At 40.3% G+C, this 23,920-nt stretch overlaps 1 protein-coding gene and 1 pseudogene across 2 annotated transcripts in view; both read left to right on the forward strand.

The window, feature by feature from the left end:
- BRMS1L (BRMS1 like transcriptional repressor) overlaps window positions 1-3,173 on the forward strand; it is a 78,539-nt gene extending 75,366 nt beyond the window's left edge. The window contains exon 11 of one of the 2 annotated variants that reach the window (XM_066343134.1): window positions 3,119-3,173. The gene's annotated coding sequence lies outside the window, so the exon portion shown is untranslated. The remainder of the gene's footprint in view (window positions 1-3,118) is intronic. The other variant, XM_066343137.1, reaches the window with a different exon arrangement.
- A 16,621-nt stretch (window positions 3,174-19,794) lies between these two features.
- Window positions 19,795-20,563, forward strand: LOC136377147 (ADP/ATP translocase 2 pseudogene; annotated as a pseudogene).
- Window positions 20,564-23,920: the final 3,357 nt, after the last annotated feature.

Consider the following 23,920-nt stretch of genomic DNA (forward strand, 5'->3'; position numbering starts at 1 on the left):
AAAACCCTGCACTTGTCTGATCAAGGCATATATGGGAGTTGATGCTTCCTGCTCCTCCCCCCTTTCTCTCTCTCACTCTCTCTCTCTCTCTCTCTTTCTCTCTCCTCTCTAAAATAAATACATTTTTTTAAAAAGTAAAAAAAATACTTAGTTTAAAAAAATAATAAAAAATGTATTTATTTTTTTAAAAAAGACATTTGTGAAAAATTTAGAGTTAATATCATAATGGACAAAGATTCAATGCAATGTATCTAAAATCAGGAACAAAGCAAGGATTCCTGTTCTCATAATTTCTATTCAGTATGTTATTGAAGGTACTAGCTAGTGCAATCAGGAAAGGAAAATAAATGAAAGACACCCAAATTAGAAGGAAAGAATGAAAACTATTTTAGCAGACGACATGATTATTCATGCTTAAAATCTTATGGATTCTACAAAAATTATGCTAACTGTGACTTTATCAAGGTTATAGAATATAAGATATTCAATTGTACTGTTAATAGCATATGTATTATATACTACATATTATAATCAATTGTATTTCTATAAACTAGTACTTAACAATTAGAAATTAAAATAAATAATACTATATATATATAGCTTCAAAAATATGAAATGCTTAGGGATAAATGTGACAACAGATGTGCAACACTTATATACTGGAAATGGTCAAATATTACTGAGAGAAATTAAGACCTAAATAAATAGAAAGTTATATTCTATTATGGGTAGTTAGACCCAATATTGTTAAGATGTCAAGTGTCCCTAAATTGCTCTCCATATTCAATACAATGGCAGTAAAAATCCAGCACATCCTTTTTATAGAAATTAACAAATTGATCTTAAAATTCATATATAAATGCAAAAATATATAATAGCCAAAACATTTTCAAAAACAAACAAAAAGTTCATGGGCTATTATAACCTTTATTCAATGTTTATTATAAAGCTGTAGTAATCAAGACTGTGGCCTTGGGGGTAAATTGATCAATGTAATAGATAAATAGATTAATGTAACAGAGTTGAGAGCTCAGAAATATACTCACATTTTTCAGTGGAGGAAAAATCTTTTTAACAAATAGTTCTGGAATAATTGGATATTTACATGCAAATTGAACTTTGATCAGTACTCTGTACCATATGTAAAAATAAGCTAACGATGGCTTATAGAGCTACTGTAAAATCTAAAATTATAAAATTGATAGAAGAAAATACACAAGAAAATCTTTATGACTGTGGTAGATGAGGCAAAGATTTCTTTTCTTTTTTTTTGACAGAGATGGAGAGAGTCAGAGAGAGGGACAGATAGGAACAGACAGACAGGAAGGGAAAGAGATGAGAAGCATCAATTCTTCATTGCAGCACCTTAGTTGTTCATTGATTGCTTTCTCATATGTGCCTTGACAGGGGGGAGGGGGGCTCCAGCAGACTGAGTGACCCCTTGCTCAAGCCAGTGACCTTGAGCTTCAAGCCAGCGACCATGGGGTCATGTCTATGATCCCACGCTCAAGCCAGCTACCCCGCACTTAAGCTGGTGAGCCTGCGCTCAAGCCAGATGAGCCGGCACTGAAGCTGGCGACCTCGGGGTTTCAAACCTGGGTCTTCCGCGTCCTAGTCCGATGCTCTACTAGGCATCCCCAAACTACGGCCCGGCCCGCAGGCCACATGCAGCCCCCTGAGCCCATTTATACGGCCCCCTGCCGCACTTCTGGAAACGGCACCTCTTTCATTGGTGGTCAGTGAGAGGAGCACTGTATGTGGTGGCCCTCCAACAGTCTGAGGGACAGTGAACTGGCCCCCTGTGTAAAAAGTTTGGGGACCCCTGCTCTATCCACTGCGCTACCGCCTGGTTAGACGAGGCAAGGATTTCTTACATATGACAATAATTCACAATCTGCAAAATAAAAACTTGATAAATTGGACTTCATTAAAATGAAAAACTTCTGCTCTTTAAAAGATGCTGTAAGAGAATGAAAAGACAAGCCACAGATTGGAAGAAAATATGTTCAAGGCATACATCTAGTAAAGGATACACAGTTCAATTTAAAAGCATACAAATGATTTGAATGGAGACATTACCAAAAATATATACAGACAACAAATGTGTACCATGAAAAGATGCTCAACAACATTTTTCATTAGGAAATAAATGCCAATTAAAACAATAATGAGTCCTACCACACACTTTTAGGGTGGTTAAAATGGAAAAGACCCATCATATCAAGAGTTGGTGAGGATGAGGAGAAACCAGAACCAGTATGTGAAATGAGAACCTAAACAAATACAGCCACTTTGGAAAACACTGGCAGTTTCTGAAAATGTTAGCATACTCTTACCATATGACTGAGTTATTTTGCTCTTAGCAGAAGCAAAAACCTATGCTTATACATAGACGTCTATATAGATATTCTTAGCAGTATATTTATAATAGTCAAAAACTAAAAATAACCCAGATATCCATCAAGTGAATAAAGAAATTGTGTTAATTATGCAGTGGAATACTTCTCAGAAATCAGAAGGAATGATACGAACAATAACACACATGAATCTCAATTGTGCTGAGTAATAGAAGCAAGACACAAATAGTTCCCCTTGTGTAAAATTCTAGAAGATGCAAGCCCATCTAATGTGATACAATGTAAGTTCGTGCTTGCCGGGGACGGGGAGATAGAGCTGTGGAGGGACAGGAAGGAAGAGTACAAATGGCAGTGACGAAACTCTGGTGAATACACAGCGATATACAAATGAAAATTTGCCAGGTTAAATACTCATATATAATTATACCTTAAAAAGGTTTTGTTTTAAAGCTATTATAGTAATTCTTCATTGTTTAACTAGTAGCAATTTGTGATTGTGATGGAACAATCCTTAGAATGGGTTTTGGAGCTAATTTTTATATAAAATTTCAGTTTGGGAGACATAAAAGTTCATGAAACCATGAAAAAGAAATGATTGCCTTTGAGAGATACGCTTCAGTGTTATTGTGCAATAAGCCTTTGGTTATTATCCATGGAGTGTTAGCCAAGCATTCTAGAGCAACAACAAATTTCAAAATCTCTTTTCTTTCAATATTATATAAATAATAGTGATAAACATTTTCCAATGTTCACTTTGACAGAATGTGAAGACACCTGAAATTGGCTCATTATCTTCTGACTTGTCTCCTTTCATGTCCTCAGCAGGCAGTGTGCACGCCACAGAATTCTAAAAAGCAAGCACATTCAGGTGGTGCCTTACTGGCTGGGTTCCTGGCAATGCTACGAAATGCTTGTACATATGCAAAGGGGACTTTCAGAAAGAAATTGCAGATTTGTTTCTTGTGAAATAATTAACTTGATTTATTTTCTTCAATGCTGGTAACATATTTTTTGAAGCTCAAAATGCAAAACATACTTCTATACAGTAACGGTTATAGAGCCCGAGAAATTCTGCCTGGCAGAGAGTCTTCATGAAATTTGTCTTAAAGGTCACTGAAAATCTGGGAGATTCCCCCCCCTTCATTTCTTGGGTTAAATATTAGTCTAAACATTGAGGCTTCACTTAAAGATTGTTCCACAACTTTCTTAACCAGTGAATGTTAGTGCTAAAAGTGTGAAATCAACCTTTTTACAATGTGTTTTGTCTGCACTCTCAAATGGTCTTCCTCAATTGCCACTTGCCTCTAATTTCAGCTAAAATATGTAGTAGATGATATGGAATCTAAAAAGGTCACTTTTAGCTGGGCTGGAGCAGAGATGTTCAAGCCGAGGAAAGAATGTGCCCACGGTGGCTCAACCCATGCGAGTTAACGCTGGCACCAGATACTGGCAAAGGTGGACAAGCGGTGGCCTTCATTACTGCTGATACCTTGGTTGGTGAGCACGGACAGTGTGCCAGTGGTTCCTCCTAGTGCCCTGGCGTGGGCACCCACCTTCCTGGACAGAGAGGCAGGGTTAGAGACTTCTGCATGGGCTGCGACCAGAGCTTCAGTGTAATCCCTGCTCCCTGAGCAACAGCACATGGGGAGTACGCGTAAAAGCGAACTAACCTATGCCCGGACTCCTCCAGGCAGGCGGGGTCCCTCCACTAGCCATTCAGGCTAATAAAGAACATTCTCAGGGAAGAAAAAATATGGAAGTGCTAGGGGGAGGGGCACACAGGCAGCTTGTAGACAGTCTCTGGAGCAGATCTGCAGATCCAAATGCTGAAATTAGCTTAACTCAGTCTGCTCACTGCCCAAATGGCCTACGCTGGCAGCTGCTCTGGCTGACAAGGTCTTTTTTCTCAGGTCAGTGATCTAAGACAAGAGACATGATATTTTTTAGTGCCTCTTGCTCTGCATGTAGTGGTGGGGGCAACTTCCTGCCGGCAGAAACAGGGTGAAAAACCCATCCTGTGGAACAGACCTCAGAGAACACTGCAGAAGTTGGACAGGCTAGGCTGTAGGCTTTTTAACAGGCAGGAAGGCAGCAGAGAGCAATCCCATGGAATGCTAAGGCAAATTTAACTAGATATACCCGGGGAACCTTAGAAAGGAGCCTGAACAGAAGTCAACATGCCCTCCTACCTGCTTAAGCTGGTGGCTCTGATTGGCAGAGCTTTCATACTCAGGGATGTGTGCTAAAAAGAGGGACTTGGCAGCTTTTAAGACCTACTGTTCTTGCAGGCAGTGACTAGGGCATCTTCCTGCCAGCCAACACAGGTTACAAAGTGCAAAAAGCCTGGGGAGAGTGATCCCACAGAGTGCTGAGGCATACTAGACATGCCTGGAGGCTCATAGAAAGACACCTTGAGAGCAATTGGCTCCCAGCCCTGCCTGATTATGCTGGCGACTCTGACTGACAGAGCCTTACCCAGAACCCTGCGCTGAGTGGGGATCTGCCAGCTCTTTGAGCCTCTTACTCAGTGGCAGGAGCAACCTCATAGCTAGATCACCAGGCTGCTAATTCAGGAAGGAGAGACTAGGAGAGAGGCTCCGGGAAAACGGACTCTGCCATTGTTGGAGACTGCAAATGTTAATAAGACCCGACTACCAACAAGACTGGGGCCTAGTATATGACATCGCCATAGAGACTCATCAACTTCAAATCTCTACCTCAACATGCCACAGGGGCAGAGCCTGGGGTACAGTGCCAATGACCAGGGAGTGGAAGAAGAAAGAAGAAGGAAGAAGATAACCTCTCAAAATCAAGAATAATCCACAGTCTTTATAACTTTTTCCACTTTTTTTTGTTTCTTTCATTTTCTTATCGTTATTTTTTTTTTCTTCCACCTTAGTCCTTTTATCCTCGGCTCATTTATTCTTTTCTCTTCATCTTGAACTACATTACCCATAGGTGTTACATTTGCCATTTTTTTCTTTTCTTTTTCTTTCTCTCTGTGAGAGTTATACTCCAAAACCCTTAACTCTCTCCTTTTTTTTCTTTTTCTTTTTTCTCCCTCTCTCTTAGTTTCTTCTTTTCTCTTTCACTTTTCCTTTTATTTGATCCTCACTCATGAACAAATTATTTTATTTTGGATTCAAATATTTTTTGTGGATTTTGTGTGCTTTTTATTTAGCTTTTAACTCATTAGAATTCCTCCCAACCCAACTCTCCATTTTATGTAGTTTTTGTTACATTTAATACAATAGTATTTTTTTCTCTTCCTTGTTTTCTTCTTATTCCTTTCACTATATCTCTAAGTCAACCATCATTTATGAGCAAATTATTTTATTCTTGATCCAAATTTTTTTCCATTTTTTCATTTTGTGGGTCCCTACTATGTTTTTTGCCCCTTTGTCACTTCCCTCCAACTCAGGCCTTCTGTTATAGGTAGTTTTTGCTCCATTTAGCACAATACAATTTTCAGTTTTTCACGGTATTTTCTCAAAGAAAAAAAAGAAATAATTTTTTAAAATATTTTTTATTGTATATTTTTAACTTTTTATTCTTTATTAAAACTCATTAGCATTATTAACAAAACTGCTCTCAGATTCCATTAAGGAAAAGGAAATCAAATATCATGAATACAAAAGACAGAGAGGTAGCACAGATAGATGAGAAAAAATCTATAGAAAAAATTTTAATAGATTGGAAACCTTGGAGTTAAATGACAGAGAATTTAAAATAGAAATCCTAAAAATACTCAGAGATATACAAGAAAACACAGAAAGGCAATTTAGGGAGCTCAAAAAACAACTCAATGAACACAAAGAATATATTACCAAGGAAATTGAAACTATGAAGACAAATCAAACAGAGATGAAAAACTCAATTCATGAACTGAAAAACGAGGTAACAAGCTAAGCTAATAGAACAGGCCAGATAGAAGAGAGGATTAGTGACATAGAAGACAGGTAACTTGAGGCACAACAGAGAGAAGAAGAGAGAGACTCACAAATTAAAAAAAAAAATGAGAAAGCCCTACAGGAATTGTCTGACTCCATCAAAAAGAGTAACATAAGAATAATAGGTATATCAGAAGGAGAAGAGAGAGAAAATGGAATGGAGAACATATTCAAACAAATAATAGACAAGAACTTCCCAAGCCTGTGCAAAGAACTAAATCCTTGAATTCAAGAAGCAAACAGAACACCGAGTTATCTTAACCCCAACAAACCTACTCCAAGACACATCGTAATGAAATTGGCACAAACCAACGACAAAGAAAAGATTCTCGGCCCTGGCCGTTTGGCTCAGTGGTAGAGCATCGGCCTGGTGTGCGGGAGTCCCAGGTTTGATTCCCGGCCAGGGCACACAGGAGAGGCGCCCATCTGCTTCTCCACCCTTCCCCCTCTCCTTCCTCTCTGTCTCTCTCTTCTCCTCCCGCAGCCAAGGCTCCACTGGAGCAAAGTTTGCCCGGGCACTGAGGATGGCTCTGTGGCCTCTGCCTCAGGTGCTAGAATGGCTCTGATTGCGGCAGAGTGGCACCCCAAGATGGGCAGAGCATCGCCCCCTGGTGGGCATGCCGGGTAGATCCTGGCCGGGCGCATGCGGGAGTCTGTCTGACTGCCTCCCCGTTTCCGGCTTTGGAAAAATACAAAAAAAAAAAAAAAAAAAAAAGATTCTCAAGGCAGCCAGGGAAAAGAAGAATACAACATATAAGGAAGGCCTATTAGATTATCATCAGATTTCTCAGCAGAAACTCTATAAGCTAGAAGAGAGTGGACCCCAATATTTAAAGTTCTGAAAGAGGCACTTCCAGCCAAGAATACTATACCCATCAAAGCTATCCTTCAAATACAAAGGAGAAATAAAAACATTCACAGATACTGAAAAGATGAGGGTATTTATCATCCAAAAACCCCCACTTCAGGAAATACTAAAGGAGGCATTCCAACCAGATACAAAGAACAAAACAAAATAAAACCACAAGTAAAAGCTCCACCAAGAACACAATAAACTAAATTTAAACTGTGACAACAAAAACAAAAAAGAGGAGAGGATGAAGATTAACAGTAGCAAAGGACAATGGAGTGCAGAAGGACTCATAAGATAGTATACTACAATGAACATGGTAGGTACCCTTTCCATTGCTTAATGGTAACCACCCCTGAAAAAAACCACCACAGAAGCACATGACTTGAAAAAGGAAGTAACAGAGGAAAGAAGTATGGATTACAACCAAACAAAAACAAATGATAGAAAAACAAAAGAGAAGAATCAAACAAGATACAAAACTAACAGAAAGCAATATATAAAATGGCAATAGGAAACCCTCAAGTGTCAATAATTACACTAAATGTAAATGGATTGAACTCACCAATAAAAATACACAGAGTAGCAGAATGGATTAAAAAAGAAAACCCAACTGTATGCTGCCTACAAGAAACACATCTAAGCAACAAGGATAAAAACAAATTCAAAGTGAAAGGCTGGAAAACAATACTCCAAGCAAATAACATCCAAAAAAAAAGCAGGTGTAACAATACTCATATCAAACAATAATGACTACAAGACAGCAAAAGTAATCAGAGACAAAAATGGTTATTTCATAATGATTAAGGGGACACTGAATCAAGAAGATGTAACACTTCTTAATATATATGCACCAAACCAAGGAGCACCAAAATATATAAGAGAGCTACTTATTGACCTTAAAACAAAAACTGACAAAAATACAATCATACTTGGAGACCTCAATATACCGCTGACAGCTCTGGATCGGTCATCCAAACAGAGAACCAATAAAGATATATTGGCCTTAAACAAAACACTAGAGCAATTGGATATGATAGACATCTACAGGACATTTCATCCCAAAATGACAGAGTACACATTTTTCTCTAGTGTACATGGAACATTCTCAAGAATTGACCATATGTTGGGCCACAAAAATAACATCAGCAAATTCAGAAAAATCGGAATTGTACCAGGCATATTTTCTGATCATAAAGCCTTGAAACTAGAATTCAACTGCAAAAAAGAGGAAAAAAAAACCCACAAAAATGTGGAAACTAAACAACATACTTAAAAAAAAGAGTGGGTCAAAGAAGAAATAAATGCAGAGATTAAAAGATACATACAGACAAATGAAAATAATAATACGACATATTAGAATCTCTGGGATGCAGCAAAAGCAGTAATAAGAGGAAAGTTCATATCACTTCAGGCCTATATGAACAAACAAGAGAGAGCTCAAGTAAACCACTTAACTTCACATCTTAAGGAACTAGAAAAAGAAGAACAAAGACAACCCAAGACCAGCCGAAGAAAGGAAATAATAAAAATCAGAGCAGAAATAAATGAAATGGAGAACAGAAAAACTATAGAAAAAAATTAATAAAACAAGGAGCTGATTCTTTGAAAAGATCAACAAAATTGACAAACCCTTGGCAAGACTCACCAAGTAAAAAGGAGAAAGGACTCATATAAACAAAATCCAAAATGGAAGAGGAGAAATCACCACAGATATCATAGACATACAAAGAATTATTGTAGAATGCTATAAAAAACTATATACTACCAAATCCAACAATCTAGAAGAAATGGATAAATTCCTAGAACAATACAATCTTCCTAGACTCAGTCATGAAGCAGAAAGCCTGAACAGACCAATTTGCAGGGAGGAAATAGAAAAAACTATTAAAAACCTCCCCAAAAATAAAAGTCCAGGCCCAGATGGCTATACTAGTGATTTCTATCAAATATTCAAAGAAGACTTGGTTCCTATGCTACTCAAAGTCTTCCAAAAAATTGAAGAAGCAATACTTCCAAACACATTTTATGAGGCCAAGATAACCCTCATACCGAAACCGGGCAAGGACAGCACAAAAAAAGAAAACTACAGACCAATATCTCTAATGAATACTGATGCTAAAATACTAAACAAAACACTAGCAAATCAAATACAACAACATATTAAAAAAATAATACATCATGATCAAGTGGGATTGATCCCAGAATCTCAAGGATGGTTCAACATACGTAAACTGGTTAACATAATACACTATATCAAGAAAACAAAGAACAAAAACCACATGATCTTATCAATAGATGCAGAAAAGGCATTCAATAAAATACAACACAATTTTATGTTTAAAACATTCAACAAAATGGGTATAGAAGAAAAATATCTCAACATGATAAAGGCCATTTATGATAAACCATCAGCTAACATCATATTAAATGGCATAAAACTGAGGACTTTCCCTCTTAAATCAGGAACAAGACAGGGTTGTCCACTCTCTCTACTCTTATTTAACATGGTGCTAGAAGTTCTAGCCCAAGCAATCAGACAAGATAAAGAAATAAAAAGCATTCATAGCAGAAAAGAAGTAAAGGTTTCACTTTTTGCAGATGATATGATCCTATACATTGAAAACCCCAAAGACTCCACAAAAAGATTACTAGAAACAATAAACCAATACAGTAAGGTCGCAGGATACAAAATTAATATACAAAAGTCCATAGCCTTTCTATATGCCAACAACAAAACATTAGAAAATGAACTAAAAAGAAATTCCTTTATAACAAATAAGTTGGATCTTGATAACATTATAGAAAGCGAAATAAGTAAATCAGAAAAAACTAAGAACTGCATGCTTCCATACATAGGTGGGACATAAAAATGAGATGAAGAGACATGGACAAGAGTGTGGTGGTTACGGGGGGGGGGGGAGGAGAGGGAGGAAGAGGGGAAGGGGAGGAGGGGAGGCACAAAGAAAACCAGATAGAAGGTGACGGAGGACAATCTGACTTTGGGTGATGGGTATGCAACATAATTGAATGACAAAATAACATGGAGATGTTTTCTTTGAACATATGTACCCTGATTTATTGATGTCACCCCATTAAAATTAATAAAAATTTATATAAAAAATCCCCCTCACGGTTGCAACAAAAAAAATAAAATACCTAGGAATAAACATAACAAAGAATATAAAGAACCTATATTATGAAAACTACAAATAAAAAAAGATTCAATGAAATTGAAAAATATTCCTTGTTCTTGGATAGGAAGAATAAATATAATCAAAATGGCCATATTCCCCAAAGCAATATACAAATTTAATACAATTACCATCAAAATTTCAATGACATTTTTTAAAGAAATGGAACAAAATATCATCAGATTTATATGGGACTATAAAAAACCCTAAATAGCCAAAGCAATTCTAAGGAAAAAGAATGAAGCTGGGGGCATTACAATACCTGACTTTAAGTTATATTATAGAGCCATGACAATCAAAACAGCATAGTATTGGCAGAAAAATAGACACTCAGTCCAATGGAACAGAATAGAAAGTCCAGAAATAAAACCACATATATATGGTCAAATAATTTTCGATAAAGGGGCCAACAACACACAATGGAGAAAAGAAAGCCTCTTCAACAAATGGTGCTGGGAAAACTGGAAGGCCACATGCAAAAGAATGAAACTCGACTACAGTTTGTCCCCTTATACTAAAATTAATTCAAACAGGATCAAAGACCTAAATATAAGACCTGAAACAATAGAGTACATAGACGAAAACATAGGTACTAAACTCATGGACCTTGGTGTTAAAGAGCATTTTATGAGTTTGACTCCAAAGGCAAGGGAAGTGAAAGCAAACATAGATGAATGGGACTACATCAGACTAAGAAGCTTTTACTCTGCAAGAGAAACTGACAACAAAATAAACAGACAGCCAACTAAATGGGAAATGATATTTTTAAACAACAGCTCAGATAAGGGCCTAATATCCAAAATATACAAAGAACTCATAAAACTCAACAACAAACAAACAAACAATCCAATAAAAAAATGGGAAGAGGACATGAACAGACACTTCTCCCAGGAAGAAATACAAATGGTCAACAGATATATGAAAAGATGCTCATCTTCATTAGTTATTAGAGAAATGCAAATCAAAACTACAATGCAATACCACCTCACACCTGTTAGATTAGCTATTATTATCAAGACAGGTAATAGCAAATGTTGGAGAGGCTGTGGAGAAAAAGGAACCTCATCTACTGTTGGTGGGAATGTAAAGTAATACAACCATTATGGAAGAAAGTATGGTGGTTCCTCAAAAAACTGAAAATAGAACTACCATATGACCCAGTAATCCCTCTGCTGGGTATATACCCCCGAAACTCAAAAGCATTGATAGGTAAAGACACATGCAGCCCCATGTTCATTGCAGCATTGTTCACAGTGGCCAAGACATGGAAACAACCAGAAAGCCCTTCAATAGATGACTGGATAAAGAAGATGTGGTACATATATACTATGGAATACTACTCAGCCATAAGAAATGATGACATTGGATATTTACAACAAAATGGATGGATCTTGATAACATTATTTGGAGTGAAATAAGTAAATCATTAAAAACTAAGAACTCCATGATTCCATACATAGGTGAAACATAAAAATGAGACTAAGAGACATGGACAAGAGTGTGGTGGTTACAGGGTGGCAGGAGGGAGGAGGGGGAGGGAGAGGGGGGAGGGGAGGGGTACAAAGAAAACCAGATATAAGGTGACGGAGGGCAATTTGACTTTGGGTGATGGGTATGCAATATAATTGAATGAGAAGATAACCTGGAGATATTTTCTTTGAACATATGTACCCTGATTTATTAATGTTACCCCATTAAAATTAATTTAAAAAAATAAAAAATAAATAAAAAGGTCACTTTCATTGCATTAAAAAATGCACACATTAAGGACGTCTCCAAAGGTAAAATAAGGTAATAGATCCATAGACATCAGTGGACATTCCCTTCCTTTTTCTCACTCTTTAGTCAATTATTATATTTATGGCTCATGATGAATACTGTGGCTGTCATTTCTATTTAGAGCCAATTGGGAAGGTGTTTTGTCACTTTGTAAGAGAGCTATTAAATATCTTTCAGCCCTGATTGCGATGTCCTAGGTTTGTTGACATTCTTAAATTTGTTTGGTTTTCAAATTTTGTGTGTGTGTGTGTGTGAAAATCTTGTACAATATTTATTAAATTATTTTACTCTTTTTTTTTTTTAATTTTTCTGAAGCTGGAAACGGGGAGAGACAGTCAGACAGACTCCCGCATGCGCCCGACCGGGATCCACCCGGCACGCCCACCAGGGGCGACGCTCTGCCCACCAGGGGGCGATGCTCTGCCCCTCCGGGGTGTCGCTCTGTTGCGACCAGAGCCACTCCAGTGCCTGGGGCAGAGGCCAAGGAGCCATCCCCAGCGCCCGGGCCATCTTTGCTCCAATGGAGCCTCGGCTGCGGGAGGGGAAGAGAGAGACAGAGAGGAAGGAGAGGGGGAGGGGTGGAGAAGCAAATGGGCGCTTCTCCTGTGTGCCCTGGCCGGGAATCGAACTCGGGACTTCTGCACACCAGGCTGACGCTCTACCACTGAGCCAAGCGGCCAGGGCCTATTTTACCCTTTAAAAACAAATTCCTATGTGTAGATATGTTTTAAACAATTGTTTTGATAATAAATTATAATGCAACATAAATTTTATCAATTATATTCTATACCTTATTTTTCAAGTCATAAAGTTGTAATTAAATCCTATAGGTGTTATTCTGAAGTAATTATTAGTTTTTTTGTGTTAATTATGGCATAGAACTCAGTGCTTGTTAATCGGATACAGGTTCCTCGGATTACAACACAATTTCATTCCTACACAGTGATGTAGCTCGAATTTTGGTGTAAATTGCAACACACCCTAGCCTAACACAAATGGAACACTTGCACTTTTATCAGCCCAAAATAGCATAGATAAGCATACAGGGGGCCGCCAACTCTCTCACTCATATGCTGCATTACCGCATAGTCTTCTGCCGTGCACAGCCAAACAAGTTTGCCCACGTAGTCTGTAAGTAAGATGCTGACAGCTAAGCCAAAACACTCATGTCTCAATTTTTTACAGTTTTTATGAGAGTGAGTGTTGTAAACTCGAAATGTCATATGTCGAGACTGTCATAACCCGAGGACCCCTGTAGTCATATGTTTTTTATTTTTTTATTTTTGCTCTGGGCTAGAATAATTCAGATATTTGAAATATTTGCAGCTCTTTTCTTTTAAAGGTCAAAACATTAAGAAAATATTTACTTTGAGAATTATCAGAGTTCAGTTCTACAGATAAAAAAATAAAGAACTGCCTGACCAGGCGATGGAGCAGTGGATAGAGTGTTGGACTGGGATGCAGAGGACCCAGGTTTGAAACCCTTAGGTCACTGGCTTGAGCCTAAAGGTCACTGGCTTGAAGCCCAAGGTAGCTGGATGAGCAAGGGGTCACTTGCTCTGCAGTAGACCCCAGGTCAAGGCACATATGAGAAAGCAATCAATGAACAACTAAGGAGACTATGGAACTGCAATGAAGAATTGATGCTTCTCATCTCTCTCCCTTCCTGTCTGTCTGCCCCTCTCTCTGTCTCTCTTTTTGTCTCTGTCACAAAAAAAAGAAACTAAAGAACCAAAGTGATCATGACCTAAAGTTCAATACAATTAAATTATATCTAAGTTATATTTGTATCTCCTAGACATTTTTTTTTTTCTGAATTGAGAAGCAGGGAGGCAGAGAGACTCTTGCATGCACCCTACTGGGATCCACCCGGCATGCCCACCAGGGGGCAATGCTCTGCCCATCTGGGGCATTGCTCCATTGCAACTGGAGCCATTCTAGCACCTGAGGCGGAGGCCATGGAGCCGTCCTCAACACCTGGACCAACTTTGCTTGACTGCGGGAAGGGAAGAGAGAGATAGAGAGAAAGGAGAGGGGGAAGGGTGGAGAAGCTGATGGTCACTTCTCCTGTGTGCCCTGGCCAGGAATTGAACCAGGGACTTTCACACACTTGGCCAACGCTTTACCACTGAGACAACCAGCCAGAGCCTAAATATTTTTAAAAAGATTTTATTTATTCATTTTTAGAGAGAGAGGAGTGGGAGATAGAGAGAAAAGAGGGGAGGAGCAGGAAGCATAAATTCCTGTATGTGCCTTGACCAGGCAAGCCCATGGGTTTGAACCAGTGACCTCAGTGTTCTATGTTGACATTTTATCCACTGTGCCACAGGTCAGGGTCTTCTAAACATTTTTGAATCTATCTTAGGCTGGATCTTTTAACTTTTCAACTGGACTCAAAATATGCTTTTATTTGCTTCTTGTTGTGCTCAGACTGCAGGGTGGCCATAATGATTCCAACCACCTGGTCATGCCCAGTATAATCCCCTTCCCTTTAAAAATCAATTGATAATATTATCCTGGGTGAGCCTGAATTAATTAGCTGAAAGCCCTTAAAAGAGAGTCCCAGCCCTTCCTGAGGTGAGAGACTATCCTGTTTTCTTAGTTCTGGCTGTGTTGTATGCCACTTCCCTTCCCCATTAAAGCTAGGTATGACCATGTGACTTATTTTGGCAAATAAAAATAGAGCAGAAGTGACATGGGTCTTATACATAAGACTTAAAGAGACAGTGTGTGGTTAACCACATCCCCATTTCTTGCTATGGTAACTGGTGATGGTCTTTTTTTTTTTTCATTTTTCTGAAGCTGGAAACAGGGAGAGACAGTCAGACAGACTCCCGCATGCGCCCGACCGGGATCCACCCGGCACGCCCACCATGGGGCGATGCTCTGCCCACCAGGGGGCGATGCTCTGCCCATCCTGGGCGTCGCCATGTTGCGACCAGAGCCACTCTAGCGCCTGCACTCTAGCGCCTGAGGCAGAGGCCACAGAGCCATCCCCAGCGCCCGGGCCATCTTTGCTCCAATGGAGCCTTGGCTGCGGGAGGGGAAGAGAGAGACAGAGAGGAAAATGCGGCGGAGGGGTGGAGAAGCAAATGGGCACTTCTCCTGTGTGCCCTGGCCGGGAATCGAACCCGGGTCCTCCGCACGCTAGGCCGACGCTCTACCGCTGAGCCAACCGGCCAGGGCTGGTGATGGTCTTGATGGTGGAGTCTCTATCAGCTGGGGTCCTAGAGTGAGGAGACATGAAGAGTCCTCAAATCAACCTGACACATTTTGTCAGCAACTAGACATCTTTGTTATAAGCGATCAAGATTTGAGGGTTTTGAGTTCTTGTGGCATAACTCATTAATTCTGGCTGATACATCTCTCTCTCTTGTCATCATATACATTTTATAGGATTTGGCTTAAATGTCTCACCTCTCCAGATAGAATGAAGTGTTTTCTTCTTTGTGCTCTTAACAGATTTAAATATACCTCTATCTCTTTAATGTCTATCTCATAGACTGCTGTGAGGATTACTTGAGTAAATATATAAGATGCTGGTACATTTAAGTGCTCAGAAAGGATTGGCTATTTTCATTATTATTACTTTATAGCACTTCTCTATTTTTGCTGTTGTAAAAGTGCTTTGGTGGAATGTGCTATGTGCCAAGATACAATATTGAGCCTGTAATTGCTGGTATCAAAATATACATCTGTGTCACCATAAAAAACTGTATTTGCTGCCTCACCCGGACATGGAAAGTCAGGGGTCAAGGCCCTAAGGGATAAGCTGGCCAGCACAAGGGAGCCTCCTGGACAAGCGGTGCAGGACTACTTGACTCCAAGGAAACAATTGAGGCCATAGGACCATTGTTACACCTTTTGGTTTTACTGCAGTTACCTCTTAAGTGTTTGTCTTCTTTACTGAAGTCCCTCCCACAGGTTCTGCATCCAATGGCAGATGCTGGCTGTGTGCCCTGTGCAACAGTGCTGTCCCGGTGGCTCAATGTGGCACACAAAGGTCCATGGAGAATTTTAACCCGTGGCCCTCAGCGAGCCTGTCAGCGTGGGTCCCTTCCTGCATGACTGGTATCTCTGACTGGACCTCCTGCTCTCCACATACGGCCTCCATGGCCTCCCAAATATCGTCAGGAAGGTCCTTGTTGACAAGCTAGCAGTGGCCCCTCATATGCGGGTATGGGAAGCTGGTACTGCTTGGTTTTTGTCTGCCAACAGGAGCAGACCCTGGCCTAGCGCTGCTGGGAGCTGCTGGACGAGTTCTGGGAAATCTGCAGGGCTGATTGGAGTGAGTGGCCCGCCATGCAGCTGAGAAATTTCCTCTTTGTAATCTCCCATCCCGATTCCAAGTCCGCGTCATACATGGCCTGATGCTGAGCAAAGTCACGAATCTCTCCTATCCGAGTACCAGATGCCGGGCAGCCTAATGCCCCAAACTGAGTGGCCTCGCACCCCATGCAGACTCTGTCCCTGGACTGGATGCCAGCCGGGGCTGGACTGACTTGGAACCCGGGGGGAAGGGCAACACACTCCCGAGGCAGGCCGGGCAGGATCCTGGGCTAAGTCCTAGTTCCACCCTCATTCTTGGGCATCTGGCTAAATTGCCCCATACAAGCCCACTACCAGGCTTCAGTTTCTCCATCGGTGACACAACCACAAAGATAGACAGTCATCCCCCAGCCCTTCTCACTGGATCCTCAGTGACTAGTGATGGAGATGTTCCATCCTCAGCCCTGGGCCCCAGCCAGCCAGCTGGTTCTAAGCTCCACCCCCTCAACACTACTATGGGCTGGACTCTGGACCCTGGGACCAAGGTGGGGACATTGCTCGTCCCCTCTGAGCAGGACCCTGTCTGGAGTTGGTCCCCAGGATTCCAAACCTTAAGGCAGTAGCCAATCTCATTCTCTAGTCATGGACTGTGGAAATTGCATTAAATTTTATGTAATTGAAAAAATATATATTTGTCTTCTTTTAGACTATGATCATTTGGAGGGCAAGTACTATGTCCTCTTTTATCAGTGCATCATGCACACCAAGCCAAATACCTAGAACATGCCTAAATATTTGTTAATAAATGTATATTTAACATATACCAGAAATTCTTATTTCTAAGTTTCTCCATGTAAAATCATACCCCCAAAAGATATTTTTGTCACCATAATTTATAGACAGTGTATATAAGAAAGTTATGCTTTTCATTATTTTAAAAAGATGTTTATTATTTATTAATTTTATATAGAGAGAAATGGAAGAGAGAGAGAGAGAGAGACAGACAGACAGACAGGAGTATCAATCTGTTCCTTTATGTGCCCTGACTAGGGATCCAACCATCAACTCCTGCGCTTTGGGAGGATGCTGTACCATTTCAACATCCAGCCAGGGATGCTTTTCATTATTTTCATTACTACTGAATAATGGACTGTTATTAGACTATACTGTTAAAGATTTTAATATTGTAAAATTAAATATTAAAATATTCAATAAACTAATAGTTATCATTAACAGCTATTTATTATTATTATTATTATTATTATTATTATTATTTTGTATTTTTCTGAAGCTGGAAACGGGGAGGCAGACTCCCGCATGCGCCCGACCAGGATCCACCTGGCATGCCCACCAGGGGGCGATGCTCTGCCCATCCAGGGCGTCACTCTGTCTCGACCAGAGCCACTCTAGCGCCTGGGGCAGAGGCCAAGGAGCCATCCCCAGCATGGGGGCCATCTTTTGCTCCAATGGAGCCTCGGCTGCGGGAGGGAAGAGAGAGACAGAGAGGAAGGAGAGGGGGAGGGGTGGAGAAACAGATGGGCGCCTCTCCTGTGTGCCCTGGCTGGGAATTGAACCCGGGACTTCCGCACACCAGGCCGACGCTCTACCACTGAGCCAACCGGCCAGGGCCTATTTAATATTATTAATAGCAACATCATTAATCATTAAATTTGTAAATCAATATTTTGTATAAATTAATATTTTAGTATGTTGATGTTTGTTATTAATAAATCAATGTTAAATATTAATAAATATTTTATTTAAAAACAGGCTTATACTTTTTTAATAAAAATAATGTAATATAATTTTTCCACATGCCTTAAACTTTGTACTCTAATTGTTAAGTTAAATGAAATAATATTTTGTCTATTTAACCATTTGAATTAAAAAACAATACCAGATGTTTCTGTTGTTGAGGTATAAGAAATTCATCAATATGTTTAGCATTCTCAATATAGTAAAATTCTGCAACGAACTGGGCTTATTCAAAGAGAAAGTTGGAAGTGAAAAGCACGTTTTACATGTATTTCCTGCCAATGTCACAGTTACATCATTTCTATCTCAAAGAACCAAAAATTATCTGTATCAAATCCAAATGTGTCATTTTTTACAGATCCTTGCATCTTTAAAGGTAGCTGCCCAAAATAATCTCAATGGGTAATCTTTAATTCATTGTAGAAAACCTGTTCAATTCTTTTCAAATGAAACTGCAATCTAGTTAAAACTATGTATCCTCTTAGAAACAGAATAGAAGAGTGAAGATTAAAAAAGAAACAGTCCAAAATATGACTCATTCCTCTGGTTTGAGGTTTTAAAGAAACATTTAAGGGAGAGCTGAATACAGATTTTCATTTTAGGTGAGTAAAAAAATCACCTTATTTGTAAAGTGGATACCATTTTGCATGAAATACTGCAATTTCTTGAGAGAGTAATCTAAGAACTTATTTGGATCATTATTAGCAAAGTTCACACCAAGTTTCTTCAAAACAGAGCTCCTAATCTTTTCCCATACTTTTCCTAGAACTGTAATGGTAGAATGAGAAAAATACTATATTAGAAAATGTTTTTCCTCCATTGTAATAAAATCCTCAATTATCACATTTTATTATTCTAACAAGACATTATTGTAAGAACTTTCAGTCTTTTGTATTTTTATATACTGTGTTCCAAAATGAATTGCAATACCCTGAAATATAAATTGTGGTGTGTAAGTATTTTTGATTTTTATTGTAAAATGTTTAAATTGTGGTGTGTAAGTACAGTTGATTTTTATTGTAAAATGTTTAAAAGTTAGCAGTATTTCTTAAGTGGTTTGCCAGCTTTTTTAATCTATAAATTAAAATACTTTGTTATTATAACATTTTTGTCACAGTGTTTCTCTTTGCAAAGTGAAAATAGAGCTTTTTGCTACCGTAACCAGAAGTGTTAGGATGAATATTTTTAAAATATGATTCTCATAAATTCTTTTCTTTTTTTAAAGTGAGAGGAGGGGAAATAGTGAGATAGACTCCCCCGCATGTGCCCCAAAGGGGATCCACCCAACAACCCTGCCTAGGGCCGATGAATCAACCGAGCTATCCTCAGTGCTGGACGCTGACACACTGACCAACCAAGCTATCCTTTGCACCCTAGCCAAAGTTAAACTAATTGAGCCACTGGCTGCAGGAGGGGAAGAAAGAAAGAAGGAGGTGGGGAAGGGGGAGAGAAGCAGATGGTCGCTTCTCGTGTGCCCTGACGAGGAATTGAACCCAGGACATTTATATGCAGGCCGATGCTCTATCCATTGAGTCATGGGCCAGGGCCTCAAAAATTCTTAACTAAAATGATTTAATAAAATACTGTTTTATTTATGGATGTATTTTCATACCAGGAAGTTTCCAGGTTAAAAAACTCATATGGCCCTAGAGCCCTGGAATCCAGTTCGTTATGAGCCCAGTCCTATAATCACCCACCTCTCCTTTCCTTTCAACATGACAGCTGCCATTATGTCCTTTGCCAAGGCCATCTTCAGGACGGTGGTAGTGTCCATCCAGCGGGTCAAGCTGCTGCTGCAGGGGAGCATGTCAGCAAGCAAATCACCTCAGATAAACAGTACAAGAACCTTAAAGACTGCATGGTTTGTATCGCCAAGGAGCAGGGAGTCCTGTCCTTTTGGTGTGGTAACCTGGCCAATGTCATCACTACTTCCCCACCCAGGCTCTCCACTTTGACTTCAAAGGTAAATAAAAGTAGATCTTCCTGGGTGGTGTGGACAAGAGAACCCAGTTTTGGAGCTACTTTGCAGGGAATCTGGCATCAGGTGGTGCTGCTGGGGCCACCTCACTGTGTTCTGTGTTTGTTCCTGATTTTGCCTGTACTGCTCTAGCAGCTGATGTGGGCAAAGTTGGAGCTGAAAGGGAATTCAAAGGCCTCAGTGACTGCCCTGTTAAGATCTACAAATCTGATGAGATTCAGGGCCTGTACCAAGGCTTTTCTGTGTCCATACAGCATACTTCTGTTACTGGAACAAGCCAGAATTCGTGTTGCCTGTTGTCCTTTCAGCAAATTCTCACAAGAGGCTGGGGACCAAGTGGGTATGAGAATGCCTTTGTTTCAAGTTGCAGCAACTTGAGAAGGCAGGGGACTCCTGTCCAAAAGAACTGCCTTAACAATTTCAGTCTCTGAACCATTATAAATTCTTAGGGACATTAGTAAATTGTTACTAAATTATATTAGTTAGCAAAGGGAAACAGGAAATAGGGGATCTGGTGCACAGACCAGAATGTAGAGTTACTCCCTACATTCTTTAGAGGGACACAAAGCAGAAACTATTGAGTTAATGAGTCAGGAGTTTAAAGCTCCTATAGCAGGAACACACAAATCAAACTGCTTGTTTTTCTAATAGCCAAGGACAGGACACAGAGCAAGTCTTTTCTTTGTTTAAAGCTTATTACTTACAAGTATCTCTACACATTGACTACTCTAAGACATTTCACTAAGATTCTCTATTTCTTAATTATAACTAAAATATATTTAATCATTATTAAAACAAATATTAGTGAATGTGATTTCTAACTTTTATATCCCCTTATTTCCATCTAGTCAGCGGGCTACTTCTGTATTGATGACACTGTGAAGGGAATGTGTCCTGTTCCCAGAATACTCTCATTTTCATCAGCTAGATAATGGTACAGTCCATCATGGTGGTGTCTGGGTTGAACTTCTAGTCTTTTGGCACTGTTCATCACCTCATGATGATGCAGTCAGGGTGCAGAGGAACTGATACCATGCACACAGGCACACTGCCCAGGAGAGGAAGATTACTCCTGATCAAAGGTGCCTGGTCCAGTGTTCTCAAGGCATGAGTGGTGCTTTTGTGTTTGTTTTGAATGAGATCAAGAAGTTCATATAAATTATTTTCTAGTATCTTCCCCCACCTTGCTTGAACAGGCATGTGGTATTTTGTAGCATACCTTGAGCATTCTTGACAGAATATGGGCTATTTGTCAATAGTAACTATGTGAAACAGTAATATTCATCTGACCAGTTTTCTCTTAAAGCCATTTCCACGATGATGCTGGGACTCAATTATTTTTTTCATTTCAGTCACTCCTGATAAACAACAAATTTGAAGAAAAAAAAAATCTGAAATAAAAAATTCATATGTATAATTGGCAATTATTTATTTGCATATATAATGGCATTTGATTATAATGCCACTGTCACCAATATCCACTGATGTCATAGAGGTTAATACCAAATATTTAAAAATCTCTTGCCTTGGCCAGGTAGCTCAGTTGGCTCGAGCATCCTCCTGATGCCAAGGTTGCGGGTTTGATTTCCAGTCAGGCACATACAAGAATCAACCAGTGAATGCATAAATAAATGGAATAGCAAATTGATGTTTTTCTCTCCCTTTCTCTAAATTCAATAAGTAAAAATTAAAAAAATAAAAATCTAACTGTTAACACATAGTGATTGTGTATATAGCACTTATTGTACTCATATGAACAACAAAATAACTTAAGCAATGTCAAGAAAAACTGTGACAAAAAAGCCATATAGATGGAGAAACAAATTTTAATTTCTTCTAAAAGTTAAATTGATGAAAACATGGCCCAACAATTTAAAGCTACTTCTAAGTTTTAAAACATTTTACAGAAAAAAATCTGTTCCAAATATTTATTCACCACAATTTGTATTTCAAGTATTGTAATGCTTATTCTTTCCTATAAAAGTAAATACTTCATAAGAAGAGCAATTTTAGAAAAACCTTTTATGAGAAAGACATGCCATGTTTCAACTCTAATTCATAACAACATGCATATTTTCAGAGGTATAAATTGTCAGTCATGACAAAACCACCATATTCTGATATGGGTGGGGAAAAGGTCAACATTGACGCCATAACAATTCCTGGGGGAGGCAAGATGGCGATGGAGTAGGCAGATGTACCAACCTCTAACTCCCAGAACCAAAGTGAATTACAACTTAATTTTAAGAACCATCATCTGAAAAAACCAACTTTGAACTAAACTAAGAGGACTTTTCAACCAAGGAACACTGAAGAAGCCACGTTGAGACTGGTAGGAAAAGCGGAAACAAGGAGAGGGCTTCCCAGAGCTAACGGCATCCCAGAGAGACTCACGTGGCAGGAAGAGAGTTTAGTAGAGAGGGGAGGGTCCTGAGCCCCAGGAACAAAGCCCCAGCCTGCAACCCCAGAGCCTAGAAGAGGCGTATGGACAGTATTTAGCTGTGAAACAGTCAGGATACTGTTTGTGAGAAAGAGACAGTTTAATCAGACCCAGGATTCTTCTTAAAGGGACCACACAGAAAACCTCTTTCACAACCACCCACCCAGGGCTCCGGGGGACTGGAAGAGAGGAGAGAACCGGAGTAGCAGGAAGAGAGTGTAATCTAGGAGGCACAGGGAGAAATACTTTGAGGGACAGCCACCCTAACCCCTGGGCTGAGTCACTCCCTGAATCTGAAGAGAATATTTCCCCTGGAACCAGCAATACCAATGAAGGGAAGCAGGACAACAGCCAAACAAGCTCTCCCCCGGTACTCAGAGCAGAGCCACTTAGGAGGGAACTTTCAGGACTACAGTATGGAGTGTTAGGATCTGAGCTGCAGTGCCCCCACCCACACTACTGAGGGCTTGCTGGAGGGCAGGAGGCAGTGGGATGCAGAAGTGTGGTTCCATTGGCGGGGGAAGAAGTTGGTCCAGCCATACCTGAGGCCCGGTGTGAGCTCAGTCTAGCCCGGCAGGGTTGCAGGGGATCATGAAAGTGGTTGGCTGGCTGCGGCCCTCCTGTAACCCCACCTGTGGGTGGGCAGGGCAGGAGCTGGGAATGGACGGAGATCCGCTGCTGAGCAAGGGTGCAAGGACGCACAGCCTCACCTGACCTGTGGAGCCAAGGCTTGCGGCCCTAAGCACCAACTGGCTCTGCCTGGGGAAAAAGTAGAGACCCGCAGCTGAGCATGCGCCTACAGCCCCGCCCGGTCCACGGAGTCGAGGTTTGTGGTTTGATGCATGAGATGGCTCTGACCATGGGAGCAGGGTGGAAGCCCGGAAACAGGTAGAAACCCGCAGCTGAGCAAAGGTGCTCACCCCTACCCTTGGTGCCCAGGCATGTGGCCTGTGCCAGCATGCAACCCCTCCTGCAGGGGTGGGATGAAGGCCAAGACCAGCTGAGGCTTGTAGAGCCAGGCACGTGAACACAGCACCTCCCATGGAGGAGAGGTGGAAACCGCAGCAACAGCCTCAGCAGGCTGGTGCTGGCAACGCCCATACACAAACACCTTAAGTAGTGGCAGAGGGGGTGGCAGGCTTGCAGACAGATCACACCTAGGGAACACAGAGGCAACACCTATTGGACTCCAGTGGCCAAACCCTTCTTATACACAAACAAAATGGGCAGGCAGAGAAATGCAACCCAAATGAATCAAGAGAAATCCCCAGAGAAGGACCTGAATGAGTCAGATATAATCAAATTACCAGATGCAGTTTAAAATAACGATTGTTGCCCTGGCCGGTTG

This window comes from Saccopteryx leptura, chromosome 6 (assembly GCF_036850995.1).
Source record: "Saccopteryx leptura isolate mSacLep1 chromosome 6, mSacLep1_pri_phased_curated, whole genome shotgun sequence".
Lineage (NCBI taxonomy): Eukaryota > Metazoa > Chordata > Mammalia > Chiroptera > Emballonuridae > Saccopteryx > Saccopteryx leptura.